Source organism: Nilaparvata lugens, chromosome 13 (assembly GCF_014356525.2).
Source record: "Nilaparvata lugens isolate BPH chromosome 13, ASM1435652v1, whole genome shotgun sequence".
Classification (NCBI taxonomy): Eukaryota; Metazoa; Arthropoda; class Insecta; order Hemiptera; family Delphacidae; genus Nilaparvata; species Nilaparvata lugens.
Genome location: NC_052516.1, coordinates 29,745,913 through 29,767,060, shown reverse-complemented (window position 1 = coordinate 29,767,060; position 21,148 = coordinate 29,745,913). Strand labels below are relative to the sequence as shown.

Here is a 21,148-nt window from a genome sequence, read left to right as displayed (position 1 = left end):
GAACCTTGCCTAAAAAGGCATATTGATTTAGGCAGGCAATGGGCCTCACTATTCTTATTTAAGTATATCAGCCGGGACCGTACCTATCCAATGATCAAAAAGGGGACTGCTAAAATAAAATTGCCTAAAAAACGTTTACAATATTTATTTCTCTTGGTGTAATATAACCCGTAGATTCCAAAAATGCCAAAAGTAAAGCACTCATTTATTAATTTGAATTTTTTTCGATAGAGCTTCAATAGGCCTTTGAAGTTGAATACGGTACTCATAGTAGGTAGGCCCACCTATACACGATGTGATTCAAAGAACATGCATTGACTCTGAAGGCAATTGATTCTAGTTAATAAAATAATTATAATAATAATATATATTATTAATAATGGAATGCTTCTAGTTAATAAAATAATATCTTATTAATAATGAAATACAATCAGTTACTTCAAATAATTCACCCTTACAAATTTCAAGCATAGGAAATGAAAAGTTAACTCTTTGATTGACATGCCTATAAAGCATAAATTTTAGCATAATTGAAGTAACTAATAATTGTGGAAAAGTTATCTGAGTTATAAAAAGCAATTTATTCACTTTATTGAATTAAATATCCAATAATCATTTTAGAATTACCTTTTGGACAACCCAAAAAGTTCATTACCCATAACACATAAAGCAAAATTCATGTCAAAGAACTAGTTCTTTGAATGTTACTGTTTCTGCCCGCTTGGGTGCGCTGCAATCGATTCTGCTTCTGCCCGTTACGAAAACACAGCTTTACCGTTTCTGTAAAAATACAGATATAGTCAGCTGATTAGAAGTGAATTGCTCATGTTCGCGGCGTGTATATCTGTACGCACCTTATGACCTAGAATTGTTTCATCAGCTTAACTCTCATGTGATAGACACTTTAGCCAGGAAAGCTGTCTGATTGGTCAATGGGTTGATAAGTCACGTTCACAGCTCTCCACAAATAGAAAGCAAGCAGCTTGAGTAGGTCACATACGATTCATTGGCCAATGAAACTGCTCGTTGAGTGTGGGGCTCAACTAGGCTTAACTATGCTCTAGCATAGTCATAGAGAAACAGTAGCATAAGACAAAAATAATCGACAACAATCGGCTCAACAGTAATAGTATATTTCGCACCTAGGGCCGAAAATGAGACTTTTCCGGCTCGAAATCGGTTTTCAAGTCCGAGGCCGTAGGCCGAGGACTAGAAAAGATTGAGAGCCGGAAAAACATTTTTGCCCATGGTGAGAACGTTATTTTCCGCAACACAGAAAAATAAACAATATAAATATGAGAATAATTGTTCATTAGGCACTTCCGAAAGCAAAACAGGAAGGTCATAGCTCTAGCAAATCTGAGGTAATCTGAATATCAGGAAATTGTCCAAGTATTTTTATTTTCTATTCTGATTTGTCTAAATAACCTAAAAGATTATGTTCAATTATGTAAGAGGTTGAGTTTATACCTTTTATTCTTCCAAATGACAATAAGATGATATTATTATAAATGTTTTGATTCTTGAATAATAAACACAAATAATGAAAAGTTTTTTGATCAGCTGTTTTAGCACACTTGGAATTTGGCCAATCTGAATGTCAACGTTAACAATGCTTGTTGTCGACTTCGGAAGTTTAGGTTAGAAGTTCTATCCTACTCTGAAAATCGAATTTGAATAGTTTATAATATATATCTTATCTGTATTTTATTCATCCAAATAGAATGATAGTATCTTATTGCAGAATACTTATTCAATTCTAGAAGCATAAATTGATTCCGTTTCATAAACCATTTTGTAAACACGTTCACATCAAATCAGAATTAGCTGACTTCAAGGTTATTTTACAGCCCTAGGGCCGTAAAACTTTTACCGGCCTGGTCAGAAAACAATCATTTTCGGCCTCCATATGACGCACGAAAACCAGCTCATTACATCCAAGTGGGGCGAAAAAGTTGTGACATAAACGCCCTATAGTCTACCATGGAATATCTACTTACGCTATTGTTTCTCGATGGCATAGTATTTTTTGTATCTTGAGTTGCTAGAAAAATACTTGGATGTTGGGAAGAATACAATAATTATGAACTTCAATTATAATAGAAAATTATTAGTACTATTTTCATATTTTTATAAACACAACTAGTTTTTCATTTACTAAGAATTTACATAATAATTAAACATTCAAGTAGCTCTGAACTTATCAGCTATTTTTACCATTCCCGCTCCTCCTCCTCATCCTCCTCCTCCTCCTCCTCCTCCTCACCCTTCTCCTACTCCTCCTCCTACTCGAATTCTCCTCTTCCTTCTCCTTCCTCTGGCCCTTCACCTCCTTCTCCTCCCTCTCTCCCACCACCACCTTCTCCTCCTAATCCTTTTACTCCTCCTCCTTCTCCTTCTTCTTCATCATCATCATCATCAACATCATCTTCATCATCCTTCTCCCACTCTTCATCCTAAATTCTTTTTCTACTTTCTCTTCCTTCATCTCTATATTCAGTAAACTTCTATGCATCATGAATAATCTATGTGTAAGTGTTTTCATGTCAATAAGCTGCTTCGTTCTACATACTCCCCAATCTATACCTCTTACATATTCCTCTTACTCACTCTCGCTCACTCCCTCTCTCTTTATTTCTCATGAGACAACCTTCTCTTTCCCTCTTCCTCACTCGTTCTCTCTCTGTTTAACCTCCTCCTTTGCATGTTGGAGCGACGTTGTATGCATTCAGGGCTTATATGCATAAGTCTTGCCGACAAAAAGCTCGCTAATACTTGGAAGTGCTTTATTAAATTTTGATTGATGTGGATTGCTGGCTCAGTATACTGACTTCAGCAGGACGTAAATCATAAATTCTCTGTCACCCACTTTATATATTCTCCCCCTTTACCTCCTTCCACTACCTCCTCTCTCATATTCCATACACATATCTCCTCATTCCAACTCTTATTTCCCATCAAGATTCTTTTTCAGGAGTTTTATATTAATTTTCGTCAGTATTTTATTCTGTATTTTTTTGTATTTTTCTTCACGATTATCTGCTCTGAGGTCTCTTTCTATGGGGTTTCTGCGCAGCATTAACGGATACTCAAGACGAAACCACATAAAAAAATGAAACAAACCGAAGTGAGTTCAATGTGCAACCACTAGCAGAAATTATAAAAAATACAGATTGAAGTGGACAAATTACCTGTGTCGTAATTCACAATAACGCGTCTTCCACTACAACCTTGGAAGTTGCAGTTAGATGAGAAAATAGACATTAGAAATACTATATTTTGATTGTTTTTATGTAATAAATTACAATTTGAAGCAATTTTGGACATTTGTAATGGTGAAGATGTTTTGAGAATGTTTTTTTTCTGTAAAAATTTGAATTTGAGTTCTAAAACCTTCTCCAACTTCAAAATTGTTCCAGCAAACAGATTTTTGACTTAAATGTGTGTAACGCTAGTTCGCCTCCATGGTGCACATTGGGTAACGCTAAATGGACTAGCAAATAATGGCGGTCAGACAAACTTATGTTCTCCTGACCAAAAACTACACAACATCTCAAAGAATTTAGAAATATACATTGTATATCTAGGCATTTGAGACTCGTGATCTATATATTATTTTGTTGTGTATCTGCCATACGCTGAATAAATAAATAGAGACATTTTGATAGACTTAAGTACAAATTGAAACTTTTGTTTGTAATATAATGTGAGTTTTAATTCATGATAACTACAAACCATGAATAGAATTCTACTAGAAATTTCTGAACATGTGAGCGCCTAATATCGGGCAACCTTTTAATCTTTTTTTTTTTTGCTTTAATGTTTCATTGTGTGTGTGTTCCATAAAGTGGATTATGAAATCATCTACTCTACTGTACTTAATCCAATAATTATTGTTTAACCACAAAGAGTTGTTCTTTCTTCTCACTTTTCCTCCATGTTCTATGAAATCATCTACTCTACTGTACTTAATCCAATAATTATTGTTTAACCACAAAGAGTTGTTCTTTCTTCTCACTTTTCCTCCATGTTCTATGAAATCATCTACTCTATTGTACTTAATCCAATAATTATTGTTTAACCACAAAGAGTTGTTCTTTCTTCTCACTTTTCCTTCATGTTCTATATCAGTATGTTTCCACTTATACTTCCCCTATCACCTCATACCTCCTCACTATGTTTCCCCAGCTCCACTAATCGTTTCTTCTTTATTCTTTTCCTGGAAACATTACAGTAATATCTCAACTCTCTCCGCTCAATATTATTGTGAAACTCTTCAGTTTGTAGTTTAATATGATTCATCATGTTATTTATTTAATTCATTTTATTTAATTAATCATTCAGAATTACACAACTTACAGAAAGTAGCACAGGCTTATAAGCCCAAAACGGTTCCAATTCTAATTATTTATACAACAGTCCAAATGTAGCTAGGTTATGTGTCACTTAACATTCATCAATTACACACTCAATTTACAACTCAAAACACACAAAAATCATTTTTAAATTTAAAAAAAAACACTCTTACTGGTAATCATTTTCAACACTAGAACGTGAGTTTAATTCATTTTCCTGAACTCAAATGAATAAAGGAATCTGAATCTATCTCCCTTCAAATTTCTCTCCCTCTATAATCGGGGGTTAAATGGAAGAGGGGTCTGTTATTGCCTCAATTTCGTCTACATCACTTTTATTGTAGAGTGAAAATGAAAGTCATTCATATCTATCCATCCAACCTTTCCCCAATCTATACCTCTCTCTCTCCCTCAATTGCGAGCCTCTCCCAAATTCATAGATTCTCATCAGAACTCGTTCAACTCCTCACTCCTTCCAAAACATGATATTCTGCTCCCCATTTCTCTCCCCCATCCCTTTCCAAACTTTCTTTCTGTTTCATCCATCTATATGCCCGTTTTTGCTCATTCTCTCTGAATTTTTGTTTACCCAACTCTTCCTGTCCACCATCTCTGATTCATTTTTCTATCCCTCAATTCTTGCTCTTTTTCGCCAATTCCTCTCTATCACCGTTTTTGCTTATTTCTTCTCTCCATTTCTTTCCCCCCAACTCTTCATGTTCATCCATCTCTGATTTATTTTTCTATCTCTCCATTTTTGCTCTTCTTCGCTCTGTTTTAACCCTCTCTATCACCGTTTTTGCTTATTTCTTCTCTCCATTTCTTTCCCCCCAACTCTTCATGTTCATCCATCTCTGATTTATTTTTCTATCTCTCCATTTTTGCTCTTCTTCGCTCTGTTTTCACCCTCTCTATAACCGTTTTTGCTTATTTCTTCTCTCCATTTCTTTCCCCCCAACTCTTCATGTTCACCCATCTCTGATTTATTTTTCTATCTCTCCATTTTTGCTCTTCTTCGCTCTGTTTTAACCCTCTCTATAACCGTTTCTGCTTATTTCTTCTCTCAATTTTTTCCCCTCAACTCTTCATGTTCACCATCTCCGATTCATTTCTCTCTCCATTTTTGCTCTTTTCACTCTGTTTCATCTCTCTTTATTCCCGTTTTTGCTAATTTCTGTTCTCCATTTTCTTTCCTCCCAACTCTTCCTGTCTCTGATTCATTCTTTTATCCCTTCATTTCTGCTCTTTTTTGCTCTTCATCTCTGTCTCTCTCAGCTCATCCCGTTCTCTATCACTGTTTCATCCACCTACCCCTCCGTTTCTGCTCTTTCTCGAACTTCATATCTCTCCCCCAACTATTTCCGTTCTCGATCTCTGTTCCATACCTCTATCACACAGTATTTCCTTTTTTCCACTCCTTCTGTATCATTCCTCTATCCCTCTTTCTCGAACCCCATATCTCTCCCCAACTATTTCCGTTTTCGATCCCTGTTCCATCCATCTATCTCACAGTTTTTGCTTTTTTCCGCTCCCATCTCTGTTTCCCCTACTCGACTCTATCACTCGATCTCTCTCACCCCAATTTCTTTCCACACCCAGATACCATCTATTGGCCTCTTGTCTCGAGAAATCCCATCGACACATTTGCGGTGATAAGAAGCCGTTAAGTCTGTCGACTTCTTATTGTAAACGTAACTGATGAAACGATATGACGCCTAACAGCGCCACAATTCGCTTCAACGTCTTCTTCTTCGTCCACTTCGGGCAGATATGAATAATTCAGCTGTCTTTTGTGGCTCTTTTCTTCCCATAATCCCCCTTCTCACACCTCGTTCAACACCAATTTTCGTCTCACACTCATTCTCACAAAATCTTTCTCCACACACTGTTTCACAACTGTGATAATCGAATTCTCTCACACATGGAATCTTCCTTACCAGAGTGTTAATGGCTAGAATTTCCGGGGAGATCGTTTCCCAAGAATGGACGCTTTCACGTTCATTCTACACCGTTTCATGTAGAATTCAACACACCAGGAATAAACGTTTATACGTTCAAACTGCATGGTTTCACATGGAATAGAATCCTGGAGTGAGAATAGATAAATGATACTTAACATGAAAATAAATAAGTACTTAGCCTATATTTTCTCTCTTTGACAACACAATATGAAAGGCTGTTTGCACGTTTGAACTATACCAATTCATATATAGCCTACCTTGAGAAATCAGCAGATTTTACACAAGTCAATGACTATTCTTGGAAAAAAACCATCCAACAAGGATATCCTCCCAACTAACCCTCTACCGAGAGAGATTAATGATATTATCGACTTATTTATTCATTTATCATTCATAATCAGCTTGAGGACAAAGAAACAGACTACAGTCCAAAACTTCTTTTCAACCCAATTTCATAAAATTATAATTTCAGATTGATTTATTCATGAAGATTATACACATATTCATACCTATTTATAATAAACTACAATGTTACAGCAACCAACTATTTCACAAAAATTATTTCTAGAAAGAAGTGAAGAATTGTCGTTTGATATTATACAATGTTCAAGATACAATGTAATTTGAATTCATATAATCCAAGCAGAACCGAACCGAGGTTGGGGTTGGGTCCTGCTAATCCTAGCCTAACCCGAGCTTTGCTCTGAGCAAAATATTGTGTTGTAAAATGCAATCCTCTTAGGCCTTTGTCCAGGAAGCATAAAAAATAGAATAATAAATTATTCATTATTTTGACAAAGAAATCATCATTATCATCATCGTCATCATGGATAAGGCTTATCAAGCCTGTTCCGGCGTCCATCTCTTCCTCGGTTTACCAATACTTCTTCTGCCTATTGTCTTGTGGAGTAGGGCGTTCAATGGGAAACGGTCTTCAGCATTCTAAGGACATGATCTGACCACTTATTTCTATATGTTTTCATCAAACTCAACACTGGTTGAACATCACATTCTCTTCTTATATTTTCATTCCGAATCCGATCCTCTCTTGTGCATCCTTTGACTTGTCTAAGGAATCGCATCTCTGCTGACTGTATTCTCGATTCAAGCTTCCTTGTCAGCACCCATGCTTCACTTCCGTAAGTCAAAGTAGCTAACGTCATGGCGCATGGTATTTGCCAAAATTTGTCCATAACTTTCATTGGAGTTAAAACTCTTCAGCTAAGAAGAAGAATTTGATCGGTCTCGTACCAGCAAACATTCATTCAAGAGTTACGTATGCTACCAATTACGTCACGGATTCACTGAAAAAAGCTATTTTTGGTTGGGCTTTTGTTGTGAATTTTGATTCGTGAATTAAATAAATTTGTTTCAATTCTCTAATTGGATTGGATTCGATTGATTAATAAAAATGATATATCCATCGTTAGTGAATTCAGAATTTTATGTTGAATTGCCAGTTAATCAGTTTATTCGTTTATAGATGATAATGCGTCAAACGTGTATTTCCTTCCCCTTACATGTATAAGCCAATTCCTTTCTTCATATTATTAAATTTTTTGACTCAATTATTGTGAAAAATATTACTGGAGACAGATGTTTATTCATTTTTTATTTATTCTTTCTATATTATATATAATTTAATGTATAGATGGTTAGGTTCTTCGAGGAATATGAATATATATTTTATTTGTTTTTCAGGTTTTATTTTTTTTACTAGTGCTCTATTCCTATTTGTGAGGAATTGACAAAGACTTATTACTTTCCTTGTCCTATTACCATAGGTAAGGAAAGTATTGCTTTCCGAAAAAAATTAAGGTACCCCAATTTCTAAATTTCTATACGTTTCAAGGTCCCTTGAGTCCGAAAAAGTGGTTTTTGGGTATTGGTCTGTATGTGTGTGTGTGTGTGTGTGTGTGTGTGTGTGTGTGTGTGTGTGTGTGTGTGTGGTGTGTGTGTGTGTGTGTGTGTGTGTGTGTGTGTGTGTGTGTGTGTGGTGGTGTGTGTGTGTGTGTGTGGTGTGTGTGTGTGTGTGTGTGTTGTGTGTGTGTGTGTGTGTGTGTGTGTGTGTGGTGTGGTGTGTGTGTTGTGTGTGTGTGTGTTGTGTGTGTGGTGTGTGTGTGTGTGTGTGTGTGTGTGTGTGTGTTGTGTTGTGTGTGTGTGTGTGTGTGTGGTGTGTTGTGTGTGTGTGTGTGTGGTGTGTGTGTGTGTGTGTGTGTGTGTGTGTTTGTGTGTGTGTGTGTGTGTGTGTGTGTGTGTGTGTGTGTGTGTGTGTGTGTGTGTGTGTGGTGGTGTGTGTGTGGTGTGTGTGTGTGTGTGTGTGTGTTGTGGTGTGTGTGTGGTGTGTGTGTGTGTGTGTGTGTGTTGTGTTGTGTGTGTGTTGTCACGTTATTCTTTATATTTAAATAACGATTAGCCTCCTGCTTGGCATCAGTCGGTAAAGCATGAGATTTGATATAATTAGGTCGTGGTTTTCTAATAGTATTCAGTCTTAAAAAATCTTGATAGGCCTAGATATGGGCTTCTCCAATAACTCTTGTAATTCAATAAATAATAAATATATATATAAATGATACTTATACTATAGAGTTGAGGAATAAAAAATAAATTGCACACCATGAAAGTTTCATACATATATTACATAAATAATGCAAAGATCAATCGAGGCAAAAATATATATAGAGCGATAAAAAATATAATATAAAAATAGAACAATAATTGAAATCAATAAAAATATCACAGGCTAACTTTATATTCTAGATTTATGGCACGAATCATTACCATGTGCCTTTATCTTAAAATCATATGCATTCTTTTGCATGTAGCTGCGATATGCGCTTGCTAATACTTGTCGACTTGGATAATTCAATCAAAAATATGTGCTCTAAGATCAGCTTGATAAATAGCCACTAATAATCCAAATATATATATATATATTAAAATCTCTAGTATTTAGTAGATTTATTTGTATCGAATATATATTTTTATCTCAGGGTGCAAGATTCGGCACCTGACGGAATAGGTAGAGCCATTCATCTAGTGAATTAGAACTATAATAAATTATCGCAAATTGTATTGCAAAAAATTAAATATTATATGCATATGTTTTAATAGCCTAGATTTCGTACTTCTTTGATTTAATAGAAATTTCTAAAATATTGATCTATATTTTTCTTTCAAATAAATACCTTTAATACTAATTTTACTTGCGCAAGTATTACTCTTATTAATTTCTCAATTTATAATAAAACCCTTTCGGCGAGCTAGCTTTGATCATCAGATTAATTCGAAGCACTAGGGCGCCCATCACTAATTCAAATTTAATCACTCACGTGTCGAAAATCTTCTTGTAAGCCGCCGATGTCGATCCAACTCCATGTGGTCCGGGAATATGGTAGCCGGAATCGTCTCCTCCAAGGGGTATAAATTTAATTAAAATGAAAAATGACTTCTGCTTCACAATAGCATCACGAAGTCTTTTAAGAAATTTAATAATTTACTTTAACTTTAACTTTTACAAAATCATTAGTAAGGTACTTCGCTCTAAAATATTTGGGGTCCTCTTATGGTGGCATTTGGCTGGCGAGTGCTGGTTCTTCCTTCTCAAGTTTTACAGATCCTCTTTCCGACTTTCAAATTAGCATAAAATTTAAATATCTTAGTCCTCCGCCATTTAGGTTCAATAGATCTTACAAAAAATACCAAAATATTGCTTAGATTATATGATTAATAATTTCTTTGCATTCGAGCCATATCGATAACATAGATTACACAAATTTTAACACAAAATCTAGTACATTTATATAAATATATAGAAATATTTTTGAACTGGCCTACAGTTGCCGCCTATTAACTGCCGTTTTACTATTGGTGCATGCAAATTTTATTCGGTATTCATGCGCCTGGTAACTCTTATTTCCTGAATACATTAATTATTTTTATTTGGTTTTTTATTTATGCTCTTTGCATGCTAGTTAATATTCTATACATTAATATTAATTCCATGCTACCTAATAATTAGCCACGTGGACGGGTGTTTTTTCATATTGCACACCATCTGATTGCAATAAAGCTCTGCCAAGGGGTTTTGGTCAGATTCTACGTTCCTCGGTTTGATCGATCTCTAGGTCACCGATCCGTGAATACATGTACATAACCTCAATCTTCAAATATTTTATATAATAATCTATTTATGAGCAATAAACTTCCTTCAAATCCTTTTTAGGTTCTTGTACCATTTAGCCAGAATAAGCTGATGCTATCTAATCTTAGTTATTATCTATTTGGCGATATTAGCCAGTTACTTTATTTCAGACCTATTACTGTTTCTGTTAGGGCTTTTTGTCTACCCAGATTTAATATGTTACACGCGCCCCTGGGTTTGAATTCAAAATATTTGAGAATCACAATGTTTTTAATGAAAACCCACCCTTCAATACATCGATATACACTATACTTTATTTATAAATTATACTCTCATACTTCTATCACAGTTCGCAGACATATTTGCTGCATCTCCTTTATACCTTTATCAAATACAATAACAAATTCTCCTCCTCACACACATAAATATCATAAATATAAACTTCTAAACGTACTCCTCCTGACAACACTTAACATAGTAATTTTTAAATTCGCCACTTGCAGGGCCGCCAACCTAACTACACACATTTCATAATTCTCACAAATGATTCCTTTTAGACAATAATTTCGATTCACAAACTTATGGGCTTATATCTTATAGTATTTCTTAGGTCTTAATATAAATAATTTTCTATACATCAGGTACAATACTTTTCTTTTGCTAATGGCTCTTTGGTTTTGGTAGCTGGTATTCACTTTAAGTCTTTTTCAGGTAACAAACGTGGCATAATTAAAAGTAATAAATATAAAAACATATAAATAAATATATCGACATTAATAAATATAATAAATAACAATAATAAATAACTTTTTGGGTACAGTATTTCTTTTTATAAACATATGTTCAACAGATTCACATATTTGATTTAGGTGGCTTTGCTCAGCTGGTCGCTGTTCTACATTTCATAGTGCTACATGTTACATCAGAATTTGCTGTCGACTTTCATACTAACCTAACTGCTCAATTTTTTCTCTTAAAAAGGTAATTAACAAATTTTAATTTTATTATCCCCGCTTGTGTCCTTTTTTATCTGATGTATATAATTTAATTACATATTTAAAAATTGTTCTTTTCCTTATTGCAGGCTTCTAACGGCTGGAAGGAATTAAAACATTGGATTGTTGCCACGCGGTCCTATGCCAAGATTAAATTTATTAAGGAAGGTTAGTAATCGGTTTGATAATAATGTTTTCCTTGATTTCTTATCATATTTATTTCAAATTCTGTGATATGGTATGTAGAAATTTCGTGGCTTACTTGCATCTTCTTGCATTCTGTTTGTAGATGTTGTAGGCTGGTGAGGTTATCTGCTGTTGATTTGTGAGGCTGTCCTAATTGATAATTTATCTTCATGAATTTAAAGCCCTTGTATCTGGTATACTTTTCTAAACAATTCCTTGATCTGGTTCTGTTTTCTCATTCCTTATTCATTCTATTATCCGTTGAATTCATATTTCCCTTTAGTCATTTTATACTTCTCACACCAATAACGACTCTTTATAATAAAGCTTCAATCATCTTCATCATACTTTCCACTTAAATTCATTATTAGTACTCATCATCATAATAAACAATTCATAATATAACACTTCCATCACAATAAATTCTTTTAACAATAACATGGTCTATATAACACAATACTCTTTTAATATATCACAGCCATCATAACAAACATTAAACACCATATCCAAACATTTATCATCTTTTAATAGTATTATCTCTCATCATATAATATCCAGGTACTTTTACTTTCTTAATATATTCCTTATTGCTCTTGATTTTATTAACCACTTTCTGTCCATCAATATCCACAATAATCCTCCATTATTATCAGCATGATTCCATATTTGTTTCGTGAGCAGCTCCATTTTAATATCCATTCTTTGGCCCATTATTCCGGTCACATCGTCGATCACTTCCTTAAAACGAATGTGCCGCGGATGCATGACGTCGTGGTTTGTTTTCCAACCTGGTCCCGGTCCGGTATCCTCCTGGCGTTTAAATCGTGCATGCGGCCTCCATCGGCGCGCGCGGTTCCTCCGTTTCTTCCGCCTCCGGGCCTTGCGATGCATATTCTTCTTCGGTCCTGCATGTTGTCCTCCCAGTCCTGACGTCGATCGGGTGTCCTCGGGCGCCTCCGTCTCCGGGCCTTGCGGTGGTCGCTCCTCTTGTCCTGGATGCCGTCCTCTCGTTCTTCCATGGGTCCCTTGGTTTGCTTCGGTGGTGTCCTTGATAAGCGGTTGTATGTTCGGTGCGGGATCTGTTACATTTTCAATTTGTTCTTATTCATCAACTCCTTAATTATAGCATGATCCTGGTGGCTGTTTATATTTAGCAGTGACTCTTCGTTGGCGGGTTGCTCTTCGTGGGGAACAGGATACTTATAGGGCTGATGCTTGCGGCTGGTTTATTTGCATGTTGGGCGGCGGTTTTTTGTGATAGGCTGTCTTGTATGGGCTTCTGTGTGTCTGGTGGTGGGTTATCTTGTTTCTTGTAACAAAGTCCCGGTAAATCAATTCTGAATGTGGTGTGACGTTGATATCCTGCTTTTCTTGGTTTGTTTCATTTGAGCTTGTGCTTGTTATATCGGGGGTATCATATAGTCCTGGTTTATTAGCTGTAGTTTTCTGTATATCTGGTGGCGGGTCGTTGGGTGTTGGTTCCGGGTTTTTTGTTGATTCATCCTATTGCATGTGCTAATGTATAATTTGTACTTACTTGTTGAGGTGGCGGTTTATAATTTCTGTTGTAATTGTTTTGTGTGTGATTATTATTTGAGTTTAATCGATCACGGCCATCATAGTGATTCTTACGATTGCTCTGCTGGGCATAGTGGTTGGTTGTGCGATTTTGAAATTTTTCATTATTCCAGTTACCATTTTGCCTGTGCTCATAGCGGCGTTCAAATTGAGGAGCAGATCGGTAGCGATCATATGATACCGGTTCATATTTTTGGCTGTTATATGGATTAAATTTTGAATTATGTTGATTTGATGCGTATCTCTGGTCTGAGCGGTGGTTTGATATTGCCATTGCAGACTGTATGCCATATAAATGATTAATCAGCTGCTTGCAATCAGTAATGGGTTGTGTGGCGAGTGCCATTCTAACTTGATACGGTAGCTTCTTTAAAATAATACTTGCTAATGCCGATTCATTAATGGGCTCGCTCAATTGAGAATTTTTAAACTGTAGGGCAGTGACGAAAGTGGTACATGCACCGTCTAAGTTAGGGTTGAACTCGCATGATATGATGTCCGCTAGCACGTCCAACTGTTTACTTCTGCTCCAATACTGTTCCAGGAAGACAGCTACAAACTCATCCAATGATGTAAATTCATGGGCTCTACTCCGAAAGAACATCAGGGGTTCGCCAATCAATAAATAGTCAAACGAAGACGCCAAAAATTCCAAGAGGTAGGTGCAAGAGTTTGTACTAATTTTATCTGATCAATGAATGGTTGAGGTTGCAAATGGCGATCAGTATTATCAAATTTTCCTAGTCCTTGTAATATACTATGTACGTTGAGGTTGTCTGTTTGAATCCCTTGAGGTCGTTGTTGAATATGATTTTCTAATGCTGTTATTTTTTCCTGTGTTATCTGCCATTGACTATTATGTGTAATTTTATTTGCGTTTACTTCTTGATTTAATTGAGTCAGAGTGGATTTTTGAATTAGTAGAGTTCCGTTTAAAGCTTTACAGGTTTCAGTATTTTGATTGATGCTACCTTGCAGTTGGTTCATTTTTGTGGACATATATCTGTTTTTTTATTTGTATTTCTTTAATACTGTTAATATTTTTGTCAACTGTAGTTGTTAATGTTTGATTGGCAACGGTAATTTGTTTGTGGATTTCTTGGTGGCAATCGGCCTTAATGTTATTGGTTATATCCTGAATGGGTGTAGTGATTTGTATGGTTAGGTTATCTATCCTTTCGTTGAGCTCACATGTAACCGTATCCAACCTTTCCGATAATCCTGCCGTAACTTTATCCTGACTTTCTTTCTGTAGATTTATCATTGCTTTTAATTCTTCCCTATGATTCTCTACTTTAGCCTCAATAGTATCCAACCGTCGTTCTACTGATTTTATAGCGCCCGCGTCTCTTTCATGCCCTGTTCCATTGTTTGCTTATTTGCCTCTTTCATTTCCACATTCTCTTTTTTAATCTCCTGCATCATTGTCCATTGTGTTTTGTAGCATAATATTGAACATACTGCTAGTTTGTTCCATCATTACCTTTTGAAAAGGATCTAGCTCTGTGACTGAAAATAGACTTTGTTTGCTCAGATGTGACTCGGCCTCTGGAGATGCGGGTTCGGCAGGCTGCTCCTCGCCCCCTTCAAAGTTGATCTCTACTATCCGTTGATTCAATGGTGTGTCAGCGGCGTCGATTCGAGTGGATGATAGAGGTTGCAGACCTGGTGGATCGAAGACTATCGACCCGACGCTTCCTGGTTCCCTTTCTCGTGGCGTATTGGCATCTACCGTGGTGGGTTTGATGTGCTTGGAGTCGACAAAGTGGGATCTGTGCAACCGCCGTACATATATGAAACTTCAGAGTTTGCGGGAGTGTGATTCATTATGTCAAATATGATAAATGCTAATTAAACAGTGACAAAAATGATAAGCGAAGATGCTTAAAAAAGAGACACAAACCGGGACTTACAGTGAACAGTGATGTGTAAAGTGTTTGGATACTCTTACAACAAGGTATTTATACTTAAGTTTTTTACAATGCTCTAGCGCCCCCAATGTTTTGTTGATTTATTCTTGGCTAGTTTACAGGCTGCGACTTATTTTCCAACCGGCTTAAACACCTAATATATTTTTGACTAGAAAGTAATAGCAGTTTAGGCTTATAAAATATAATCTCTCTCTTTAAACATGTAATTTTTCACAGTACTAATAATATAAAATTTTCTTTAAAACATAATTTCTCTCTATTTAAAGCTCTTGTTTCCCCAAAAAGTAATACAAATTTCCCTTCGCCAGTTTTCCTCACAACTCGTATAAGTTATCTATAATTTTCAATATGGTTATTGACTTAATTTCAAATAATTATTCATGAGCTTGGCTCTCATCATCAGTCCCACGTTGGTACGACATGTCTTTGTGTGCCGTTGTGATCACGTTATGTCTTTGTGTCACGTTATTCTTTATATTTAATAACGATTAGCCTCCTGCTTGGCATCAGTCGGTAAAGCATGAGATTTGATATAATTAGGTCGTGGTTTTCTAATAGTATTCAGTCTTAAAAAATCTTGATAGGCCTAGATATGGGCTTCTCCAATAACTCTTGTAATTCAATAAATAATAAATATATATATAAATGATACTTATACTATAGTGTTGAGGAATAAAAAATAAATTGCACACCATGAAAGTTTCATACATATATTACATAAATAATGCAAGATCATCGAGGCAAAAAATATTATAGAGCGATAAAAAATATAATATAAAATAGAACAATAATTGAAATCAATAAAAATATCACAGGCTAACTTTATATTCTAGATTTATGGCACGAATCATTACCATGTGCCTTTATCTTAAAATCATATGCATTCTTTTGCATGTAGCTGCGATATGCGCTTGCTAATACTTGTCGACTTGGATAATTCAATCAAAAAGTGTGCTCTAAGATCAGCTTGATAAATTAGCCACTAATAATCCAAATATATATATATATTAAAATCTCTAGTATTTAGTAGATTTATTTGTATCGAATATATATTTTTCTCAGGGTGCAAGATTCGGCACCTGACGGAATAGGTAGAGCCATTCATCTAGTGAATTAGAACTATAATAAATTATCGCAAATTGTATTGCAAAAAATTAAATATTATATGCATATTTTTTATAGCCTAGATTTCGTACTTCTTTGATTTAATAGAAATTTCTAAAATTTGATCTATATTTTTCTTTCAAATAAATACCTTTAATACTAATTTTACTTGCGCAAGTATTACTCTTATTAATTTCTCAATTTATAATAAAACCCTTTCGGCGAGCTAGCTTTGATCATCAGATTAATTCGAAGCACTAGGGCGCCCATCACTAATTCAAATTTAATCACTCACGTGTCGAAAATCTTCTTGTAAGCCGCCGATGTCGATCCAACTCCATGTGGTCCGGGAATATGGTAGCCGGAATCGTCTCCTCCAAGGGGTATAATTTAATTAAAAATGAAAATGACTTCTGCTTCACAATAGCATCACGAAGTCTTTTAAGAAATTAATATTTACTTTAACTTTAACTTTTACAAAATCATTAGTAAGGTACTTCGCTCTAAAATATTTGGGGTCCTCTTATGGTGGCATTTGGCTGGCGAGTGTGGTTCTCTTCCTTCTCAAGTTTTACAGATCCTCTTTCCGACTTTCAAATTAGCATAAAATTTAAATATCTTAGTCCTCCGCCATTTAGGTTCAAATAGATCTTACAAAAAATACCAAAATATTGCTTAGATTATATGATTAATAATTTCTTTGCATTCGAGCCATATCGATAACATAGATTACACAAATTTAACACAAAATCTAGTACATTTATATAAATATATAGAAATATTTTGAACTGGCCTACAGTTGCCGCCTATTAACTGCCGTTTTACTATTGGTGCATGCAAATTTTATTCGGTATTCATGCGCCTGGTAACTCTTATTTCCTGAATACATTAAATTATTTTTATTTGGTTTTTTATTTATGCTCTTTGCATGCTAGTTAATATTCTATACATTAATATTAATTCCATGCTACCTAATAATTAGCCACGTGGACGGGTGTTTTTTCATATTGCACACCATCTGATTGCAATAAAGCTCTGCCAAGGGGTTTTGGTCAGATTCTACGTTCCTCGGTTTGATCGATCTCTAGGTCACCGATCCGTGAATACATGTACATAACCTCAATCTTCAAATATTTTATATAATAATCTATTTATGAGCAATAAACTTCCTTCAAATCCTTTTTAGGTTCTTGTACCATTTAGCCAGAATAAGCTGATGCTATCTAATCTTAGTTATTATCTATTTGGCGATATTAGCCAGTTACTTTATTTCAGACCTATTACTGTTTCTGTTAGGGCTTTTTGTCTACCCAGATTTAATATGTTACAGTGTGTGTGGTGTGTGTGTGTGGTGTGTGTTTGGGTGTGTTGTGTGTGGTGTGTGTGTGTTGTGTGTGTGTGTGTGTGTGTGTTGTGTGTGTGTTGTGTGTGTGTGTTGTGGTGTGTGTGTGTGTGGTGTGTGTGTTAATGAGTGTATGGTGCTCCCTGTGTACACGAATATCTCATCCCCCAGTTAACGGAATGACTTGAAATTTGGAACGTAGGTCCTTACACTATAAGGATCCGACACGAACAATTTCGATCAAATGCAATCCATATGGCGGCTAAAATGGAGAAAATGTTGTCAAAAACAGGGTTTTTCGCGATTTTCTCGAAAATGCTCCAACGATTTTGATCAAATTTAAACCTAGAATAGTCATTGATAAGCTCTATCAACTGCAACAAGTCCTATATCTGTAAAAAGTTCAGGAGCTTTGCCTCATCTATGCAATGTTTGATTTCAGATTCTCAATTATCAGCCTTCATATACAATTTGAACAGAAAATTTCAAGTGGAAAAGATTGAGCATGAAAATTTCTGCAATTAATGTCCAGTAACATTTCCACCTAGAGTTGAAAATAAGCTTGAAATCCGAGAAAATATGATTATTAAATTGCAAACTGTTGGCAACTGTTGGTTCTATTAAATCATCCACTACGAATAGATAGCAGATATAGTGTGTTTCCAGCGTTATTGACCTATCACCAGCTGTCTCATATCTTTGAATAGTTGACTTGAGATGCGCGAGCACACTAGCGTTAGGTGATCAATTTTCTTAACGGCAAGGAAAGTTGTGTGAGTTTGCCAAACCAGATTTTTTTTTAGTTATTAAAATTGATGAACTGTCACGTTCATATGATTATGTACAATAGTGTAGAACTTCAACCAAAGCTTTTAAGCCATAGAAGTTCTTTTTTTCATCATGATACTGTTCCATATTATAATTGTATTATAATATTGTAAAACATGTCAGTGTTGTGAATAAATTTCAATTATTATAGATAGATGGACCAATATCGTACTGTCTTGTTTCTCCATGAGATAAATTTCAGCTAGTCAATGTATATTCTTGGGAAAAGGAGTGCAATGATGCCATCTCCATTAACACTTGACCGTGCTTAGATGGAAAGAGAAAGAGAGAGCGATAAAGAGGGTGAACTAATGCATTCGTGACTGGAAATAAGAAGCAGAGTAAAGAGGGATCTTCTCGTGATCTCAAATCACGCTAAGACTCAAGTTTTACTGGCTCTGAATCATTTAGTAGGAGTCAACTTGAGTTTCGTCTCAACTCAGTCTCACAGACTCCGTCTCAGACTTAGTCTGATGCCCTTACCATAGTCTGCTCCTCCTACAACTGTTTCAAATCAATTTTGGTCAACAAACTTTCCTCTTTTCGAATAGCATTCATGGATTGAATTCTATTTGATCTATAGAGGTAGTTAATGTTGTACGAGGTTAATAATTTATTGATAGTGTATATTAATTGAAATTTGAATTTCGCCATGGAAAGCCTCTCTCACAAATAAAACAAGGGAATAATACTTGGATTATAATATTCTTGAGACTAACATGGCATCGCAAGCAGAAGGGTGGACCTTACCCTCTGGTGACAGTACAACTCATATTGCAAGCATCATTCAATCAGTAAAGTTGCGCTTACACCAAAGTTATTAACAAAATGTTAATAACTTAGTCTTCATAGATTCTATTCGATTGAACATAACTTATCATACACATGATGAACATATGTGTTTGTCAAGTTCCGTTCAATCTAATAGAATCTACAAGGATTAAGTAATTAACATTTTGTTAATAACTTTGATGTAGGCGCAGCTTAATAAGTTTCGGGATCCTCATTCAGTACACTAATTAAAGGCTTGATATCCAAGTCAATCGACTTCAGCTCACATCAAAAATGTTTAACAGTAGAAAAAAATAGGAAAAATAAGAAAAACGTAGGAAGAGGGAAACCTAACGGAAGATGAAGAAAAATTTATTTTGTTTTCAGGAATGTTGTGGAACAAGAGGAAGAAGAAGAGAAGAAGAAGAAGAAGAAGAAGAAGAAGAAGAAGAAGAAGAAGAAGAAGAAGAAGAAGAGAAGAAGAAGAAGAAGAAGAAGAGAAGAAGAAGAAGAAGAGAAGAAGAAGAAGAAGAAGAAGAAGAAGAAGGAAGAAGAAGAAGAAGAAGAAGAAGAAGGAAGAAGAAGAAGAAGAAGAAGAAGAAGAAGAAGAGAAGACGAAGAAGAAGAAGAAGAGAAGAAGAGAAGAAGAGAAGAAGAGAAGAAGAAGAAGAAGAAGAAGAAGACGAAGAAGAAGGAAGGAAGAAGAAGAAGAAGAGAAGAAGAAGAAGAAGAAGAAGAAGAGGAAAAAGAAGAGAAGAAGAGAAGAAGAAGAAGAGGAGAAGAAGAAGAAGAAGAAGAAGAGAAGAAGAAGAAGAAGAAGAAGAAGAAGAAGAAGAAGAAGAAGAAGAAGAAGAAGAAGAAGAAGAAGAAGAGAGAAGAAGAAGAAGAAGAAGAAGAAGAAGAGAAGAAGAAGAAGAAGAAGAAGAAGAGAAGAAGAAGAAGAAGAAGAAGAAGAAGAAGAAGAAGAAGAGAGAAGAAGAAGAAGAAGAAGAAGAATGGTATGAGTAAGTATAGTAAGCGGAGGTGTATAAATTTGAATTAATTGATAGAATAAATTAATAGCGTTATAGTGCTGTTCTATTTATACATTCAAATTTCTTCCAAGAAAAGAGAGGAGAGAGAAGAAGAAGATGATGAAGAAGAAGAAGGAAAAGGTAAAAAGAAGGAATAATAATTCGACTGAGTCACTGTCAATATTGTAGAACCGTGCCATAATGAAATGAAAACACACATTCCTATATTGTCGAATTCTACCGTTTCTGTACCATGTATCCGTTCTTTCTTCTGAAATCGTCCTGTACCATAAGAAAAAATGAAACGGTAGAATTTGACAATATATTCGTGCTTTTATTTCATTTTGGAATAATAATTATTAGATTGAATAAAGAAAGTGAGGGATATGGAATTCGAGTAGAAATAAGAAGAAGGAGAGAGAAATGAGCTAGAAGTACAAGAATAGATGGAAGATTGGAAGTAGAAGGAGAAGTAGAAAATAAGAGGAAGAGTTTTATGATGGAGGAAAAAGAGAATAATAGGGAAAAGAACAAATATAATTATGGAGAACTAGGGAAGATAGAGGAAAGGAAGAGTGAGGAATATTAAGAGGAAAAAGAAAGTCAAGGAGAATCAATGAAGAAGAAGAGAGAGAAAAGGATGGTTTGAGAGCGTAATGAGAAGAAGGGTGAAATCTTGTGAGAGAGAGGTAGGTGGTTCTGAAGAGGTGCGCTGAGGGAAAAATGATGAGATTGCGGAAATGATAAAGGATACGTTGAGTAACGAGCTAAAACCAATTCTTCAGTTTGCCAATAAGCGGTATTTATGGCCTGCGTCAATCACTGCTTTTTTTCTTCCTGCCGAGGTAAAAATGACAAAACCCAAGAGAGAAAAGTATTGCCCTGGAGCCATGCGGGAGAACTGAATGTCTTTTTTGTCGGGGTTTGATCACGGAAAGAG

At 35.4% G+C, this 21,148-nt stretch overlaps 1 protein-coding gene across 1 annotated transcript in view; it reads right to left on the bottom strand.

The window, feature by feature from the left end:
• LOC111056085 overlaps positions 1–21,148 on the bottom strand; it is a 203,689-nt gene that overhangs the window by 129,932 nt on the left and 52,609 nt on the right. The gene's annotated exons all lie outside the window — the stretch shown is intronic.